Source organism: Saimiri boliviensis, chromosome 5, assembly GCF_048565385.1.
Source record: "Saimiri boliviensis isolate mSaiBol1 chromosome 5, mSaiBol1.pri, whole genome shotgun sequence".
In the NCBI taxonomy this organism is placed as follows: Eukaryota; Metazoa; Chordata; class Mammalia; order Primates; family Cebidae; genus Saimiri; species Saimiri boliviensis.
Window position 1 is genome coordinate 71686638 of NC_133453.1, and position 16092 is coordinate 71702729.

General features: G+C 38.8%; 1 protein-coding gene across 1 annotated transcript in view; it reads left to right on the top strand.

Annotated features, from left to right (window-relative positions):
- STK39 (serine/threonine kinase 39) overlaps positions 1-16092 on the top strand; it is a 315215-nt gene that overhangs the window by 127987 nt on the left and 171136 nt on the right. The window lies entirely within an intron of this gene.

Sequence of the window (16092 nt, forward strand, 5' to 3'; positions counted from 1 at the left end):
CTATTTTTAGAAAATCTTTTGGTTTCTGCAGTTCTCCTTAGAGCTGGGTAAGTAGAGGCAGAGGAGAGTCAACATGTACAATAATAACAACGAAGGAGAAGTGGGCCTACTTGTGCAATTATGGGTTTAATGTGAAATACTCCTGGTGATCCCGGTAGGCCTGAGTGCACGTGACCTTGCCCCGCTTTGTGGCTCCTTTTCCCGTCCTCGTGCTTAAAACCGACCATGTGCCTTGGGAATAATTCTGATGGAGGAGCTCATGCTCACAAGGGAGGAGGACAAGGGTGGTTGAGGATGTTATTTTTCCTATTTTAGAACTGAGAGAACAGTAGGCCAGAGAGGTTAAAGTTATTGATTTAACTGGGGCTGTAACAGGGACAGGTGTTCACAGAGTTCATTGGTGTTTTTGCTGCTTTTTAGATTTTAAGTGCATTGCTTTTTAGTCATTTGAGAACTGAGAGTTCCTTTGGTCAGAAAAGTGCTTTTGGTCACTAGGGGGTGCTATCAGAACAGTTCATTGTGTAAAAATCTGGACAGGAATTGCTTACAGTCTGTAAAAAAAACCTTGCAGCTGTAGATTTCTTCCTTTTGCTCTGGGCCTGTGGCTTGACTCGTGTTCGTGCTGGGGGTGAATTAGGCAGAGGTGAGAAGAAAGAGCAATGGGGAAAAGCATCATACAGAATTACTTTCAAATCATTTGGTGAATTGAGTTCTTTTTTAAAAGCACTTATTTTGGGAAAGTGACCCCTTTCCGGTTGCCTTTGACTGGGAGCTGAGAGAATCCATTCTGGACATTGTAATTTACTGATCCCTATTTAGGGAGAAAGTCTTTATTTTTAGATTGATCTTTTAAAGACACTGAGCTATGTAAACTTTTACAGACATTGGAGGTGCACTTTTGGATATTTAGAAATAATGACATATACTCTGAAATTATTATAGGCTACAACTTTAGTTTGTAGAAAACTAATTGTTACTGGAAATCACATCCACTTAGATTTGTGAGGTCTGCATAGTCATCAGATATATTATGTGCTTTCTTTTTTGTCTTTGGGAAATCTGCTAACATTTCCCAAAAGCTTGTGTGCCTGAGCTAGATTTTCTGGAACTGAAGTGGTATATACGTGCTGAGAGAAGCCCTGACTGCCTGCTCCTCCTCCACCTGTCCACGCAGTGCTCCCTGAGCATCCTGGTAACCTGCTAGGTGCTGACTGCCTCTATGGTAGGTAGCCTTTGTTCAGTGTCTAATCCAGCTCCCTCTAATCCTAGCATACTGTTTCTTTTCTTTCTTCCAAAGGGAAAAGAATTTGGCTAGAGTTGTAGAAAAACGAGTATAAAATGTCATCAGCAAATGCCTTTTTGATCTTGTCAGAGCTCTGATATGGTTGTACCGTCTTTTCTCCCTGATTGAAAACTTAGTGGCTTCTTGTCAGTAATAGGATAAGATACAAGTTCCCGCCACTTATGAGGTCCACTTCACTTGGAGGGAAGGGATCACTCCAGGGTCCCATGATCTGTGTTTCCAGGCTTTCTCTCAGCCATGGGCCACCTCGGGCCTTTGACACACCTTTACCAAATTAGGTGTGTTCCGCCATTGTACGTTTCTACCAGTACGCTCCGGCAATCCCCACATGCACCATGAGCGGGTATGTGTACAGTCCTTCTGTTCAGAAGGCCTCTCCCTACCCTTGTACCTCTCCCAGCCTAGCACCTCTTCTGTGAAGCTTTTTGATACCACCTTCCCCACACCCCAGGAGGTTCGTTTGTCTGTTCTCTGTACTGCTCCTTTCCTTGAGCTTAATTCTGTTGTTACACTTAGCGTCATTTACGTCTTACTTTCTGATACTTTAGCCTTCTGTAGCCCACTATGAACTCTGGTGGAGCATGTATAGTGTCCTTTTCCTCCCTGTATCCCCACTACCCAATGAAGTATTTTGATCAGTTAGTAACTGGTTTTCAAATTGAAGTTTAGCAAGCCAGATGGTGATGAGGATAGCCTTTGTGGGAGCTGGTGTGAGAGTGCAAGGGGAGGTAGAGGACATCTACTTTTAGGGTTTTTTTGTTTTTGTTTTTTTTTGAGACTGAGTTTCGCTCTTGTTACCCAGGCTGGAGTGCAATGGCGCGATCTCGGCTCACCGCAACCTCCGCCTCCTGGGTTCAGGCAATTCTCCTGCCTCAGCCTCCCGAGTAGCTGGGATTACAGGCACGTGCCACCATGCCCAGCTAAGTTTTGTATTTTTAGTAGAGATGGAGTTTCACCATGTTGACCAGGATGGTCTCCATCTCTTAACCTCGTGATCTACCCGCCTCAGCCTCCCAAAGTGCTGAGGTGTGAGCCACTGCGCCCAGCCTACTTTTAGTTTTAAAGAAGAGTAGTTAAGATATTTTTGAGCTGGTGCTGTATTCTTGTATTTAAAGTCGAGGACTCAGGGTTTAGCCAACCCTAGATTTAAAATCAACTTTGTTAGCACCAACTTGTTGAGAGTCTTGGGTAAGCCATGAACTTGATTCACCTTTGCCACATTATCATAGAATAGAATGGTTAGATTTTTATTACGTAATAATTGTGAATTATGCACTTTGCATCATTTGACAACAAAAATGTGGTCCCTACCGCTAGGGATATATTGTCTATTATTTTCTTCTCTGAGCCAGGATGCGCGTAAGTTTTCCTGTTACCTGAAGCTGCATTTAATTAGGAAGATATTCCCAAACTAGCTGTAAATTAGTGTTTAGTACTCTCTTCTTTGGATTACCTGTTACTTATCTCCTCACTTAGGAGAAATAATTTAAACTTTTTATATCATGATCCTGCAAGTCTTTAAAATGAGTGTGATGTATTGGAGTAGGGAAGGTGAAGGAAATGGAAAGTCATGGAAATTTTATGCACCACAGGGTAAGGAAGGAGTCTGTCATCTGTAGGAGGAAGACAAATGTTTACCCCTCTTCCCTGGCCCCTCATGTTGTGGTCATTCAGTCACAGGGAATGTGGAGAGGCCAGCAGGGGGTGTGGCACATGTGTTTGAGACATCATTGTCGGAGGTGGGGGTCACTTTGTTTTAGACTAATCAAACTTGATAGACTTAACATAGATTCATGACTCTGTTTATTTTTAAACACCAAAAATATCTTGTTTTTATTATTTTTTTTTTTACTTTGAAATTCAGTAGTTTCAAAACAAATTAAAATTCAAGGGACTCAGTTAAGGTTGCACTTTGATACAGGATTTTCTAAGCTTTCAATTGAATTACTTCTGACACATTCAAATATTCAAATACCAATTTAGAAGAGTGTCTAATCACTTTTAATTTTGCTCTTGACATATAGACATATGCAAAATAAAGGAGCCCTTGTACAACTTTTTCTTTTTCTTTTTTTTTGAGACGATGTTTTACTCTTATTGCCCAGGCTGGAGTGCAATTGTGTGATCTCAGCTCACTGCAGCCTCCACCTCCTGGGTTCAAGCGATTCTCCTGCCTCAGCCTCCCGAGTAGCTGGGATTACAGGCACGCACCACCACTCCTGGCTAATTCTGTATTTTTAGTAGAGATGGGGTTTCGCTGTGTTGGTCACGCTGGTCTTCAACTCCCGACCTCGGGTTATCTGCCCACCTCGGCCTCCCAAAGTGCTGGGATTACAGGAGTGAGCCACTGCACCCAGCTGATAGAAGAGGCGTTGTACAACTTTCACAGCAATAATAGGGCTAGGAAATCCAGACAGTAGCCTTTCATTTAACCCAGATTGAAAAAGCCAATTGGGGTTGTTTTGGGTGAGCAGTGGCCTTTCTCTGTGACTTTGTACAAAGCTGTAGGACATAGATGAAAGAGAGAAAGGCCCAGAAGTAGCTTTGGTCAGGAAGCTGGGACTATAAAGCCTGTGATTGAAGGTTAAGACCAAGCTTTGGTTCTTGAGACAGACTCCAGCCAGCCCTGGCTCTACCACCACTCATGGGGTGACCTTGAATGGCAGCTGAGCTCCCCAGTGTCTTGTCTGTGACATGGAGACTGTTCAGTGGCTTCTAATTCTTCTTGGGTGAAAACTAGAATCTATAACCGGGCTTCCAGTATTTGGCATGATCTAGTCCCTTCCTCGTTCTCCACCCTCTGTGCTCTGTTGTCCACTTGCCCCAAGCCCCTGTCCATGCAGCCCTTTCCTCTGTAAGTGTCAGCTCTTTTCATCCTCGGCAGACCTCAGTTTCAGCTCAAAGAATCATTTCTCCAGAAAACAAAATTGGAATCACGCCATATTTACTGCTCTGCAATCTACCTGCGTTTTCATTTAAAATGTAATATCTTTGGACATCTTTTGTGTCCACACAGATTAGCATAATCACTTTTAATGGCTGCCTGAAATTCTGCAGGAATGACTATAATTAAGAATCAATTTTTTCTTGATAGATACTAAATTGTTGCCAATCTTAAAATTGCTAACCACACTGGGATGAACGTCATTGTACTTGCATTATTGCACAAATGTTACCTATTTTGTTAGTCCATTTCCTAGAAACAGGATTGCTTGGTCATAGAGTATATGGTTTATAATTATTGACACATACCACCTTACACATGTTTAAAGTGGGAAGTATTCTGTTTCAGATCCCAGGCTGAGTCTCAGGTCCCTCATCTGTAGAATAATGTATTACTTATGTACACACCCATGCACATGGGTACACACATATATATGCTTAGTTCAGTACCTAGCATATGGTATTTAATATTATTTATTTTGGGCATTGAAATGTTACCCTTGAACATTTATTTTATTTCATTTTTTTCCTAGATCTGCAGTTAGCTATTTTGTTGAGAGAATTCCAGGTCTTCTGGTGGTTCTGCAACCTTGAGACTTCCAGTACTTTAGGAGAGTTTAGACTTTACCAGGTACTGCAAGCTAATTGACATAGACCCTACTGTGTAGGTCCCAGCCGAGGGTCCTGAACTCTCGGGGCCATTAAAGGTAGTTAGGAGAAAGCCATTGGTAGTGAAACGTGTGGAAGCCCTTTTGTTCTGCAGTGTGTTCTTGGACACAGACCGAGTGTGTAATGTTAAGAGGTGTTTTGCCCATTGCTCTGTCACTGGAATCTCTTCTGTCTAGAACAAACAAATGACAAACCAGCTGCCTGCCTGACAGTAAGACCAAGCCATTTCCTTCATCCCCTGGCGTCTGGTTGTAGATGGCTCGTTATGAGGTCCGACGTCAGCCATTCGTGCGGTCCCAGGCGTTGGTCATGACCAGTGTCTACGCTGAAGGATAGCGCTGCAGTTTCCATAATCCTTTGATCTTAAACATTCATAACTTTTAGGGTTGAGAACTCTATTTTTCTTTTTTCCTGAATCATTGCATTGTTTTTAAAAAGAACATATAACCTCGAGATTACAGCCTCACTGGCCCTCAGCTGGGTTTGAACCTCATGTAATCACATGGCTTCTCTGAGCCTCGATTTCCCCATCTTCCCAAACTCCAAGGGTTTTTATGAAGTTGAAATATGACAGTTTATATAAAATGCTTATGCAGATTATAACAGAGATTCCAAAAATGGTTTTTTGCCTTCTTCTCTCTTCTCTCATTGTGCATCAGGGAACATTTTGTAAGGAAGGAATTGTGTATTATACAAGCGAGCATAAGGAAGTATTTAAATGTCATGTGAGAATTGTCTTTTATTTTCTTAAGGAAATTACTGTCTAAGGTTAGTGAATTTCATCCTGCTCTTTCATTCTTCCTTCCTGTCTCTGTAGAGCACTATCACCCAGCAGCTACAACCTTGTGCCTTAGATAAAACTGTTCTTGCTCTTCTGCCAACATACACAGTCCTAGAAGTTTCCTTAAGGACTCTGAATTACTGAAGCTTACTTGGAACTCTACCATTTGTTTTTGTTTTAATTGTATGATTTCTGATTTCTTAATTCACTGATGAATTTTTAAGTTGCAATTAGAAAATTTCCCCATTGAGTGTATTTTTTAAACAGAATGAATGCATTTGTTTGAACAAAGTAAACATTTTCAGTAATAAATAGCATCTGGATCAGCTCCTCTTCCTCTGAAGTTTTCTGTGATATGATGTTATTTCTATGGGGTCTCTCCTGTTTTTCTCTTTACCTGCTCAAGAGATATTTGCCTGTCCCTTTTTTCCTGACAGAAACTTCATGCCTAGTTCAGTAGTTCTGAAACTTACTGTGAGATACCTGGGCCCTGTGCTCACATTTTGTAGGTCTGGGGACAGGATTCAGGACGCTGCATTTTTAATAAGCAAGCCAAGTGAGAGTGTGCAAGTGATGGAGACTGCCTCTTTGTTTGTCCCCTGGGTTGGGAGGAAGCCATCTTGCCAAGTTCACTTTACAGAAAAATAAAAATAAGAACAGTAGTCCTGCCTTTTGATTTATATAGCTATAACAAAAATGCCTATGTTTGACAAGCTACTTTCCTCTCTTTGCCCACTGGCTCACCTCACTGTCATTTATAATTCTCTTTTTTCACTCTGAATGCCACTGGAGTAGCTCTTCTTAGTTACTGCAGGTAATATGTGTCTATCTGTTAGTATTCCATGTGTCCTAGCTGGGTTATACCATGTGAAACAGAGCTGCAGTATCTTCTTAAACCATGGCCTCTTTTGGTATTGTTTGATAGGTCCTATATTCGTTATTGAAGTGGGCATATCTGTCTCGAGTGTGCTCTCTCTTTACTAGCATTATTAATGTTGGAACTCATTTACCATCGACATTATGCTCCTCTCTTTGATGCAGAGTAGAGGGGTGTGTGTGACATTCTCGCTTGTGGAGGAGGCAAGATGGATGAATGAGCCTTTGACGTATCTTGGTATGGATACAGAATGGTGTGGAGAGTTTCTATTTAGACAGTGAAGGAGATGGCTGGGAACAAGTTTAGGGGTCAGTTTATAGGAGAGTTTCTAATGAGGGAAGCTGGCCAAAGATGAAATAAACTGGAATTTCAATCATAAAGGATATCTAGAACTAGAAGATAGCCTGTTTGTCCTTTGAACCAGAGCTTCCCACCCAGTGGCCAGAGCACACTGGTGAATAGTGAGTAGGTATAACTGAGCCAGGATAGCAATCCCTTCATCCCTCAGGGCAACTGGATGAGGCCTGAGATGATTGACATTCTGGGGCCAATTGCTGTGAATCACTTCATCATTTGATTCTAGTAGGCTGTATAAATACTATCATTTTCTGTGTGTGCCATGAGGTAGACAATGGTGTTAAAACAATGGTCCAAATTGCTGGTATTAAAATTCTGTGAACCATTAAAACAATCTTACTGGAAGTTCAAAATTTTGAATATAGATATTGTATGAGTTTGTTTTCACACTGCTATAAAGAACTACCTGAGACTGGGTAATTTATAAAGAGAAGAGGTTTAATTGACTCACAGTTCCACATGGCTGGGGAGGCCTCAGGAAACTTGCAATCATACTCGAAGGTGAAGGGGGAGCAAGGCCATGTCTGACATGGCAGCAGGAGAGAGAGAGAAAAGGGTGAAGAGCCACATACTTATCAAACAATTAGATCTTGTGAAAACTCCTATCATGAGAACAGCATGGGGGAAACTGCCCCCATGATCCAGTCACCCTTCCACCAGGTCCCCCGTGGACCCATGGGAATCACAATTCAAGATGAGATTTGAGTGGGGCCACAGAGCCAAACCATATCAGGTGTTTTTGAAGAAGCTTGGGATTTCAAAGAGTCCAGCGTCAAGAACCGTGGTCTGAATCTGTCCTCTTGGAGTAGAGAGGAGATAGTGACTTCTGGAGAGATTGAACGGACTTTTAATACCTGACTAAGACGTGGATTTCCACTTTTTGCTCCTGGTTCAGTGCTTTTTTTTTCTTCTTTAAATGTTGCTTAAGCTGAAGCTAGATGTTAAGAATTAATGGATTGTAAGTTAATTGAAGAGCAGGGACCATCCTAATTGGTCCTCTCTCTTTAGTGCTTAGCATGATGTATGGCAGAATAGTTGCTGAGTAGTTGTAGGTCAGGTAAATGACTGTGATGGGACTTATTTGGTCCTTATGGGGAGTTTGGGCCAGACGTGTTTCAAGCTTCCTCCCATAAAATTTCAGTGAGGTTTTTTATAATTTATCAGTATTTGGATGGAGGGTGAGCAGATATTTTCTGTTGAAATTGAGAACAGCAAAAGCTTTTACATTGCATCTCACATTTAAGCTTCCAAGAGGCTTAGGAAGTACAGAAGAATTGGAAAGTGGAATTCAAATTGATATTGAAAACTTCTCTTTGAATTTATAAGGAGAAAATTGGAATGAATTTTGCTTGTTTTAGAGTATTTTTCCCTTCACTGTATACGTGTGAGAAGTAAAATAAGTTGGGTTAGTTTATCAACAGTACAGAAATAAAGTGAAGATCCTAAAATCAGCTAGAGAAGTAAAACAGATCACCTATCAGGAAGTAATAACTAGAATGACAGCAGGTATCTCAGTAGCGACAACCAGTGATGGAAAACAGAGGAATAACTTGGTATCTGCAAAGTATTGGGAAAAAATTATAATTTTCAAGAATGAGGATGATAAGACATTTTCACGTTAACAAAACGGAGAAAATTTATATTTAATGGGCCTGCTATTAAAAGAACTTTCAGGAAGAAGGAGAATGAAAATTAGCAAGCTAAACATCTAACTTGAATTAGAAAAAAACAATGTTAATCTGAAGAAAGTGGAAGGAAGTTGATAAACATATGAACAAAAATTAGTGAAATTTGAAGCAACCAAAAGGATATTACAAATAAATTACAGCTTCAACAGAGGTTTTTGAGAACCCTGTAATAAGCTATGAGTTATTGTATGCCAAATGTCTAGACAAGATGGATAAATTTTAACAAAACACAGCTTACCAAAACTGAGACAAGTGAAAAAATAGATGAGTAGTCCAATGAGACCAAGTTGTTATTATTTGTAGTATTTTATAAAGTAAAGCCAACAAAAGGTATATAAGAACTGTAGGTAGAAAAAGTATAAAATTTATTGGAAGACATTGAAGAAAACCTTGTAAATAACGGAAAAACTATGCTCATGGATAAGAAGACTCAATATAGGAAGGAAGCCATTTGTCCCCAAATTGATTGATAGAGTAAACACTGTTCCAAATTAGACTTTGTACAAAGATTTTTGAGAAACTCAGCTGATTCTAAAATTTATTTGAAGGTTTTAGGCTTAAGAATATGCAGTGTAGCCAGTGAGACATTGTGATATTAGGGATAGACATATAAAGGGAATAAAATAAAGAAGCCAGAAGCAGACCTTCAGGTCTAAGGAAAACTTGACGTATGACAGAGATGTATTATAAGGAGCTTATAATACATCTGTGTGGAAAGGAGGGACTATTCTATTAAGTAAGAGTTCTGGGGTGAGATACATACCTATATTATTGCCAAGACGCAGTGGCTCATGCCTCTAGTCCTAGCACTTTGAGAGGCTGAGGCAGGACTATCACTTGAGACCAGGAGTTTGAAACTACCCTGGGCAACATAGCAAGACCCTGTCTCTACAAAAAATAAAAAATTAGCCATGCATGGTGGCATGTACTTATGGTCCTAGCTACTTGGAAGGCTGAGGCTGGAAGATTGCTTGAGCCCAGCAGTTTTAGGTTACAGTAAGATCTGATTACACCGTTACACTGCTGCCTGGGTGACAGCGCAAGGAGGGAAACTTGCCTTAAAAAATAATAAATAAATAAATAAATAAATAAATAAATATTTTCATCTCACACCATACTTACAAATAATGTCATTCCTTACAGATTAAAAATTTAACGTAACAGGCAAAACTTTAAAATGTTTAGATAAAGAAAACCTATTGCTTTGGAGTTCAGGTTTTTAAAAATAAGAGTCAAAGGGTCTGTCTATAAAAGAAAAGACTGTTAAAGTGAACTGCATTGAAATTAAGGACAACTGTTCATCAGAGGACACCATTAATGTAATAGGAAGACAAACCTAAAGCTGGGAAAGACATTTTTAAGACATACGGCCAACAAATGATTGGCATCTAAAATAAAGAACTTCAAATCAGTAGAAAAATGAACATAAACCCCCCAACACAGGTATTTTCCTGATGAAGAAACACAAATGGCTCAGGATTATATCGAAGCTTATGCAGAATCATTAGTATTTAAGAAAATGTATATCAGAAAACAGTGAGGTTCCATTTTATCCCTAATTGATCAGCAGAAATTGAGAGGTCTGGTAATACCATATTTTGGTCAGGATGTAGACTTGTCGCATCTCTCGTGACAGCTGGTAGTAGTAAAAACTGGCAAAACTGGTACGACCAATTTGGACGAGAATATGGCACTTTCCTGCAAAAGGTCTTTCTATATCCTGTAGCCCCACAGTTTTACACTTTGAGAATTCCATACCCAGAGAGATATTTGCACAGCATCCCAGCAGGTATTTGCAAGCATTTTCAAAACAACAATATTTGTAATTATAAACTCAAGAAAATAGCCCAGATAAACGTACATAGGGGAGTGAATAAATGCTGTCTGTCCACACATTAGAGTATCATACAGCAGTGAAGTGAACAGCATAGATGAGTTTCAGAAACGTAATACTGAGTGAAAATAGCAAACTATAGAATACTATAGTCAGAGTGATACCATTTTTGTAAAGTTCAAAGAAATCAATGCTAAGTGTTGTCATATTTAAGGATGTACATTTGAGATAGTATTTTTTAAAAGGTAAATGATAAACACAAAATTCGTGATAATGACTGTGGCTGGGGCATGTGTCATGTGACAGTATTTTGAGTTGGGTGTTATTATTCCAGTTCATAACTTACACATATAAATGTCTGTTGTTTGTGTATATCGAATATTACATCACAACAAAAGATTCAGACTTCTGAGGTTCCAGTCATGGCACTCTGTTCAGTAGAGGTTTAACAATGGACAAGTTACCCTAACCTCTTTAAAGCTCAGTTTCCTCAATGGCAAAGTAGGGTGGTAACAGTACCTACACATGGAGTTGTTTTGATTCTTAAATGGGACACTTCACAAGACTTCAGTTAGTGCCGAATACACTAAATATACAGTGTAGTATGTTTAACTTTTGTTAATTTATTGGTCTTTTTCTTAAAGTATGACGTGTGATGTTTTGTACTTCCCTTGGAATTAAAGTAGATAATGTTCCTGTACAAAATGCCCTTCTAAACTGACAATACGATAGAAATGAGGTGTTTGCAAAATGAATTGAAATATACATGAATAATGCCTATCGATTCATTGAGAAGGGTTGATGAGTTTAGTACAGATTTTGTACCTCTGACAGATCAAAGAAGAGGCCTGCTGAAGGGAGTAATGACCTTTGTAGCCTCTCAGTCTGTGAAATTCTGGAACACTAGCAAAAGTACTCCATCATTTTTTTTTTACTCCTTTCTTTTCTTTTTTTAAATTTTGAGACAGGGTCTTGCTGTGTCACTCAGGCTGGAGTACAGTGGTGTGATCATGGCTCACTGCACTCTTGACCTCCCAGCCTCAAGTGATCCTGCCACCTCAGCCTCCCAAGTAGCTAGGATTACAGGTGCGTTCCACCACACCCAGCTAATTTTTGTACTTTTTGTAGAAACAGGGTTTTCCCATGTTGCCCAGGCTGATCTTGAACTCCTGGGCTCAAGTGATCCTCCTACCTTGGCCTCTCCAGGTGCTGGGATTACAGGTGTCAATCGCTGCACCCAGCCTATGTTGTTTCTTGCCGGCAATGAGAAAACACTGGAAAAAGGCAGTTAGTTTTTCAAAAGTTGGTCACAAGACATTATGCTATCAGGTCAAGACATCTCCCAAACTGTGCTTTTGATGTAGAGGCAATCACGATTAACTCCAGCAGTTATGATTTAGGCTTAATAACCCCAGAAAAAAATTTAGAAAGCTTTTTCCAGTGTGTAATTTAAAATGTGATGCATATTCTGTAGTTAGTAGGATTTTGCCAGGGTTTTTGAAACAGTTGTTTTTGGAATTAGGATGAGAACATTTAAAATTTGGTTGGCTCAGAAATGATTTGACCGTACACACTGAGAATCACTAACTGGATTCCTTGATAATGTCATTAGTAATTGAAAACCAGGTGTCTATATAAAGTGAGTGATTCTTGAGTTCTTTACCCAAAGCTTAGGACGGTATAAACATTTTTCACGTGTGTTGTCAGAGGACATAGTCACTATGAACAGTGTTACAGTAGCTATTACCCCTTGGTGAATTAATAGGGAATGTGAGAATGAGTAAATTTTCCAATAATGTCCCGAAGTTTGGGCTATATTCCCATGCATTTTCATTTTACTCTTCGGTGTACCTGTGAAGTAAGTAGAGAAAAGGCTGGCTATTCGTGAGGTGGTCTGTGTCTTAAAAAGTTAAATAAGTGTGAAATGATATTTTTAAGGTCAAATAGTGAGTCAGTCCAGACTTCCTTTATTTGATGGCACCTCCCTGATCAGAGATATTTGAGCTAATTCCATATTAAGTGCTTTACAGAGGCTGACAAACCGAAATAGTGCTAGCCATGCACTAAATATAATTATCCTAATGTCTTTTAGAATGAGTATTTTCTTCTTTCAAGAAGGCACATGACAAGTGAGACTAGACATCCTTCTGGGAAACTCCAGATTCCCAAACCTTTCAAAATATTGCCCTGAATCAAGGTATATTACAGAAATGCCCTCTAATTCAAGACTAAAGGGTTTTTATGAGACCCATTCATTATGTTGAGAAGTTATTCATATGGGAATTACAATCAGAAGAAAGCAAAGCTTAGGATATTTGAGAATAATACCTGAGAATAAAATTGCAGTCACCCTCTGACTTTCAGTTTAATAGCTATCAAGTTAACTAATGATTATTTTAAAAGCAGGAATTATTTTGTAAGCAGTGCCATTAATGCTAAGTAGATGTTTGTAGTAAAATAACCAACTGAGATGATTTTTTAAATTTAAAATTATATGATATAGAGCAACTGCCCTTCTCCAGGTGACTAATCTGTTATAAAAATAACAATGTCCAAAACATTTTTTGATGAACAAGTTTTGCTTGAATGAGTTTTATATTATTATGTATTCCATGCAGTTCTAGATTATATATACATATTATATATATATGTATACACATGCATACAAACTGTGTTTTATACATATATGTATGTATATATAATTTTTTTTTTTTTTTTGAGACATGGCCTCACTTTGTAACCCAGGCTGGAGCGCAATGGTGTGAACATGGCTTTCCGCAGTCTTGACATCCTGGGCTCAAACCATCCTTTCACCTCAGCCTTCAGAGTAGCTGAGACTACAGATGTGAGTCACCATGCCCAGCTAATTTTTCGGTATATTTTGCAAAGATGAGGTTTCTCCATGTTGCCCAGGCTGGTCTCCAATTACTGAGCTCAAGCGATCCTCCTAGGATTATAGGCATGAACCACTGTGCCCAGCTTGGATTATATTTTAAACTTTACCCCATGTGTAACTAGTCTAATGTAAAATCTATTTTTTTATTTTAGTTTTAATTTTTAATTTTTTAAAATTAACTTAAAATTTTTTAATTAAATTTTTTGTTTTTTAAATTAAATGAAATTTTTAATAAAATTAAAAATATATGTATTTTTTAATTTTAGTTTTAATATATGCATATGTAGTCAATAGAAGAGGTATTAATAATAACCATAACAGTAACATGACTAATAACAATAATTATTGAGTTTAAAGTAAGTCAGAGATTGTGCTAAGTGCTCGATCGATATTTTCTCGTTGGATCATCACAGAATCCCTATAAGGCAGGTACTTTTATATCTCTATATTGCAGATGAGAAAACTGAGGTGCATAAAACATAAATAATTTATCCAGAGGCTCACATCTATTAAGTGTTAAAGCAGGGATTCATACAGAGGCAGTCTGACTCCAAAGCTAGTGTTTTAAAGTATTATGCAATCTTGCCTCCTGACTGAGTGTTTTTGCTTTAAAAATATATCGGAGGTATGATGTATTCCTGTTCTCAGGGTTTGTGCACTAGGGCTGCAAGGTAAGCCTGCCCTAAATGAAGCCCTCATTGTTCTTTAAGGAACACAGAGTTCTTGTCTTGAATTTCAGTGCTAAAGTGAGGTTCTGGAATAAATATAGCCCTTCAGTAGGGCACAGCCTATTTCACTTCTCCCAGAATTGGAGTCATTTCTCATACAAGGTCTTGCCCTTAATGGTTATTAATCCTGAAACTCTGGCTTTAAAAATCTCAATTAAATGTCCCTGCAATCCTTCTAAAAGACATGATTGGTATTTCCTGTGGATATAAGCTTCTTTAAGAAATGGTGTTTGCTTATTTAACATTTTCCCTTTAATTTTCCAGGGTTTACAGCTGCACCCTGTCCACCTGAGCTTGCATTTGAAATTGACTTTCAAGCTCAGGCTCCCTTTCACAAGACCCTTTCTTCCTATGCCAATTAGATAACCTCACACTGTGGGAATTTTCTGAAGTGGGTCCCCTGAAACAAGGGATTCTGCCTTTCAGATTGTGCCTGATCTACAGACTTTGTTGTTTTATCAAATGATTTTCAGTTACCTGCATGGTCTGGAGCTCATTCTCAGTGTGCTGATCATTGAGTTACTTTGTCCCTAAGAGATCACAGGCCTTGTTTTGTTCCCAGGGATTAGGTTGGAGGAGAGTGTGGAGAAGCTGTGAAGTTCATCAGACTGAGTAGGGTGGACTGATTTCTCTTTCATTCTCATAGTAACAAACTTTCAGGCAAAAACTAGAGGTTATAAAAAAAGAAGTGCTTTGAAAATTCAACCTGCCTAACCACTGTCAGGATCACCTTTTTGAAATTCTTCACATGTTGTTTATCTGCTCAAATATGAACACACAGTCTTAGTATTCATTTGAATTCCAAAAGGTAATGTGTTATGCAGTTCTTTGTCTTACTTTTTTTTTCACTGATTGTATTTCCACATCTACCCGTGGTTTCCTCATTCCTTTTGTTGTTACCTAATGTACTACTGGGTAGCATATACTGTAATTTATTTTATCTGTCCCTTCTTGTTGGACATCTGGGTGCTTCCAAATGTTTGCAGTTACAAACGTTGCTTCATTAATTGTTCTTGTGTGTGTGTCATTTTACATTTGTTTAGCTTTTTTTCTGTAGGATAAATAAACTGGAAACGCAAGGTCAAAGGGTATATACATTTGTAATTTGGGTCGATAACTGCCAAATTGTCTTTTAGAATGTCATGGTTTTTAAAATCCTCATCTCTTACTACTCACCAATCAGAATGGTAAGCTTCAGCTACAATGAAACCCTAGTTAGTGGCCCTGGAAAACAGCGATGTAGATTTTTTTACCCCTGCAATCCTTTTCTGAAAATATTACTTTCTTCCATTCCATTCTATGCCTTCAGTCCTACCCATTTCTAAGCACGTGTAGGTGAACATGTGCTCATACATACACACGTGTAACCTAACTTCTCTTATCGGCTCATGTCTTCACAGTTCCTGTTGCTTTTCTTTTCTGAATTTTTGTGGTATGTTCACACTGTACTCACTCTGACAATCTTGTGCTACTTGTAATAATGGTTTCTTTGGCAATGTCTTTTTCTCATTTTGAGTTCCCGCTTGATGACTAGGCCAGTGCTTTGCATGTTGTTGGATTTTCTTCCTCATCATTAGAAGAAGATAGATTTATTCTTCTGGTAAAAATAATACATAGTTATTAGGAGAAAAAAATCAATTGGTAAACAAAAGTGCTCAGATATGTAAACATTTCCCAAAATACTACCGTAAAGGAATAATTACTCTTCCTGTTTTGTTATAAATCCTTTTAGTTATCTCTTTATGAGTATATGTACATACATATCCCCAGACAGGTGTGCACAGTTTTACACATGACCAGATACTATTCTGATTATTGGGTACCTTGCTTTTCTTAGACCTTTTTCCATGTAAACTGGTATGGTTTTATATAATTCTTTTTTTTTTTTTGAGATGGAGTTTCGCTCTTGTTACTCAGGCTGGAGTGCAATGGCGCCATCTCGGCTCACCGCAATCTCTGCCTCCTGGGTTCAAGCAATTCTCCTGCCTCAGCCTCCTGAGTAGCTGGGATTACAGG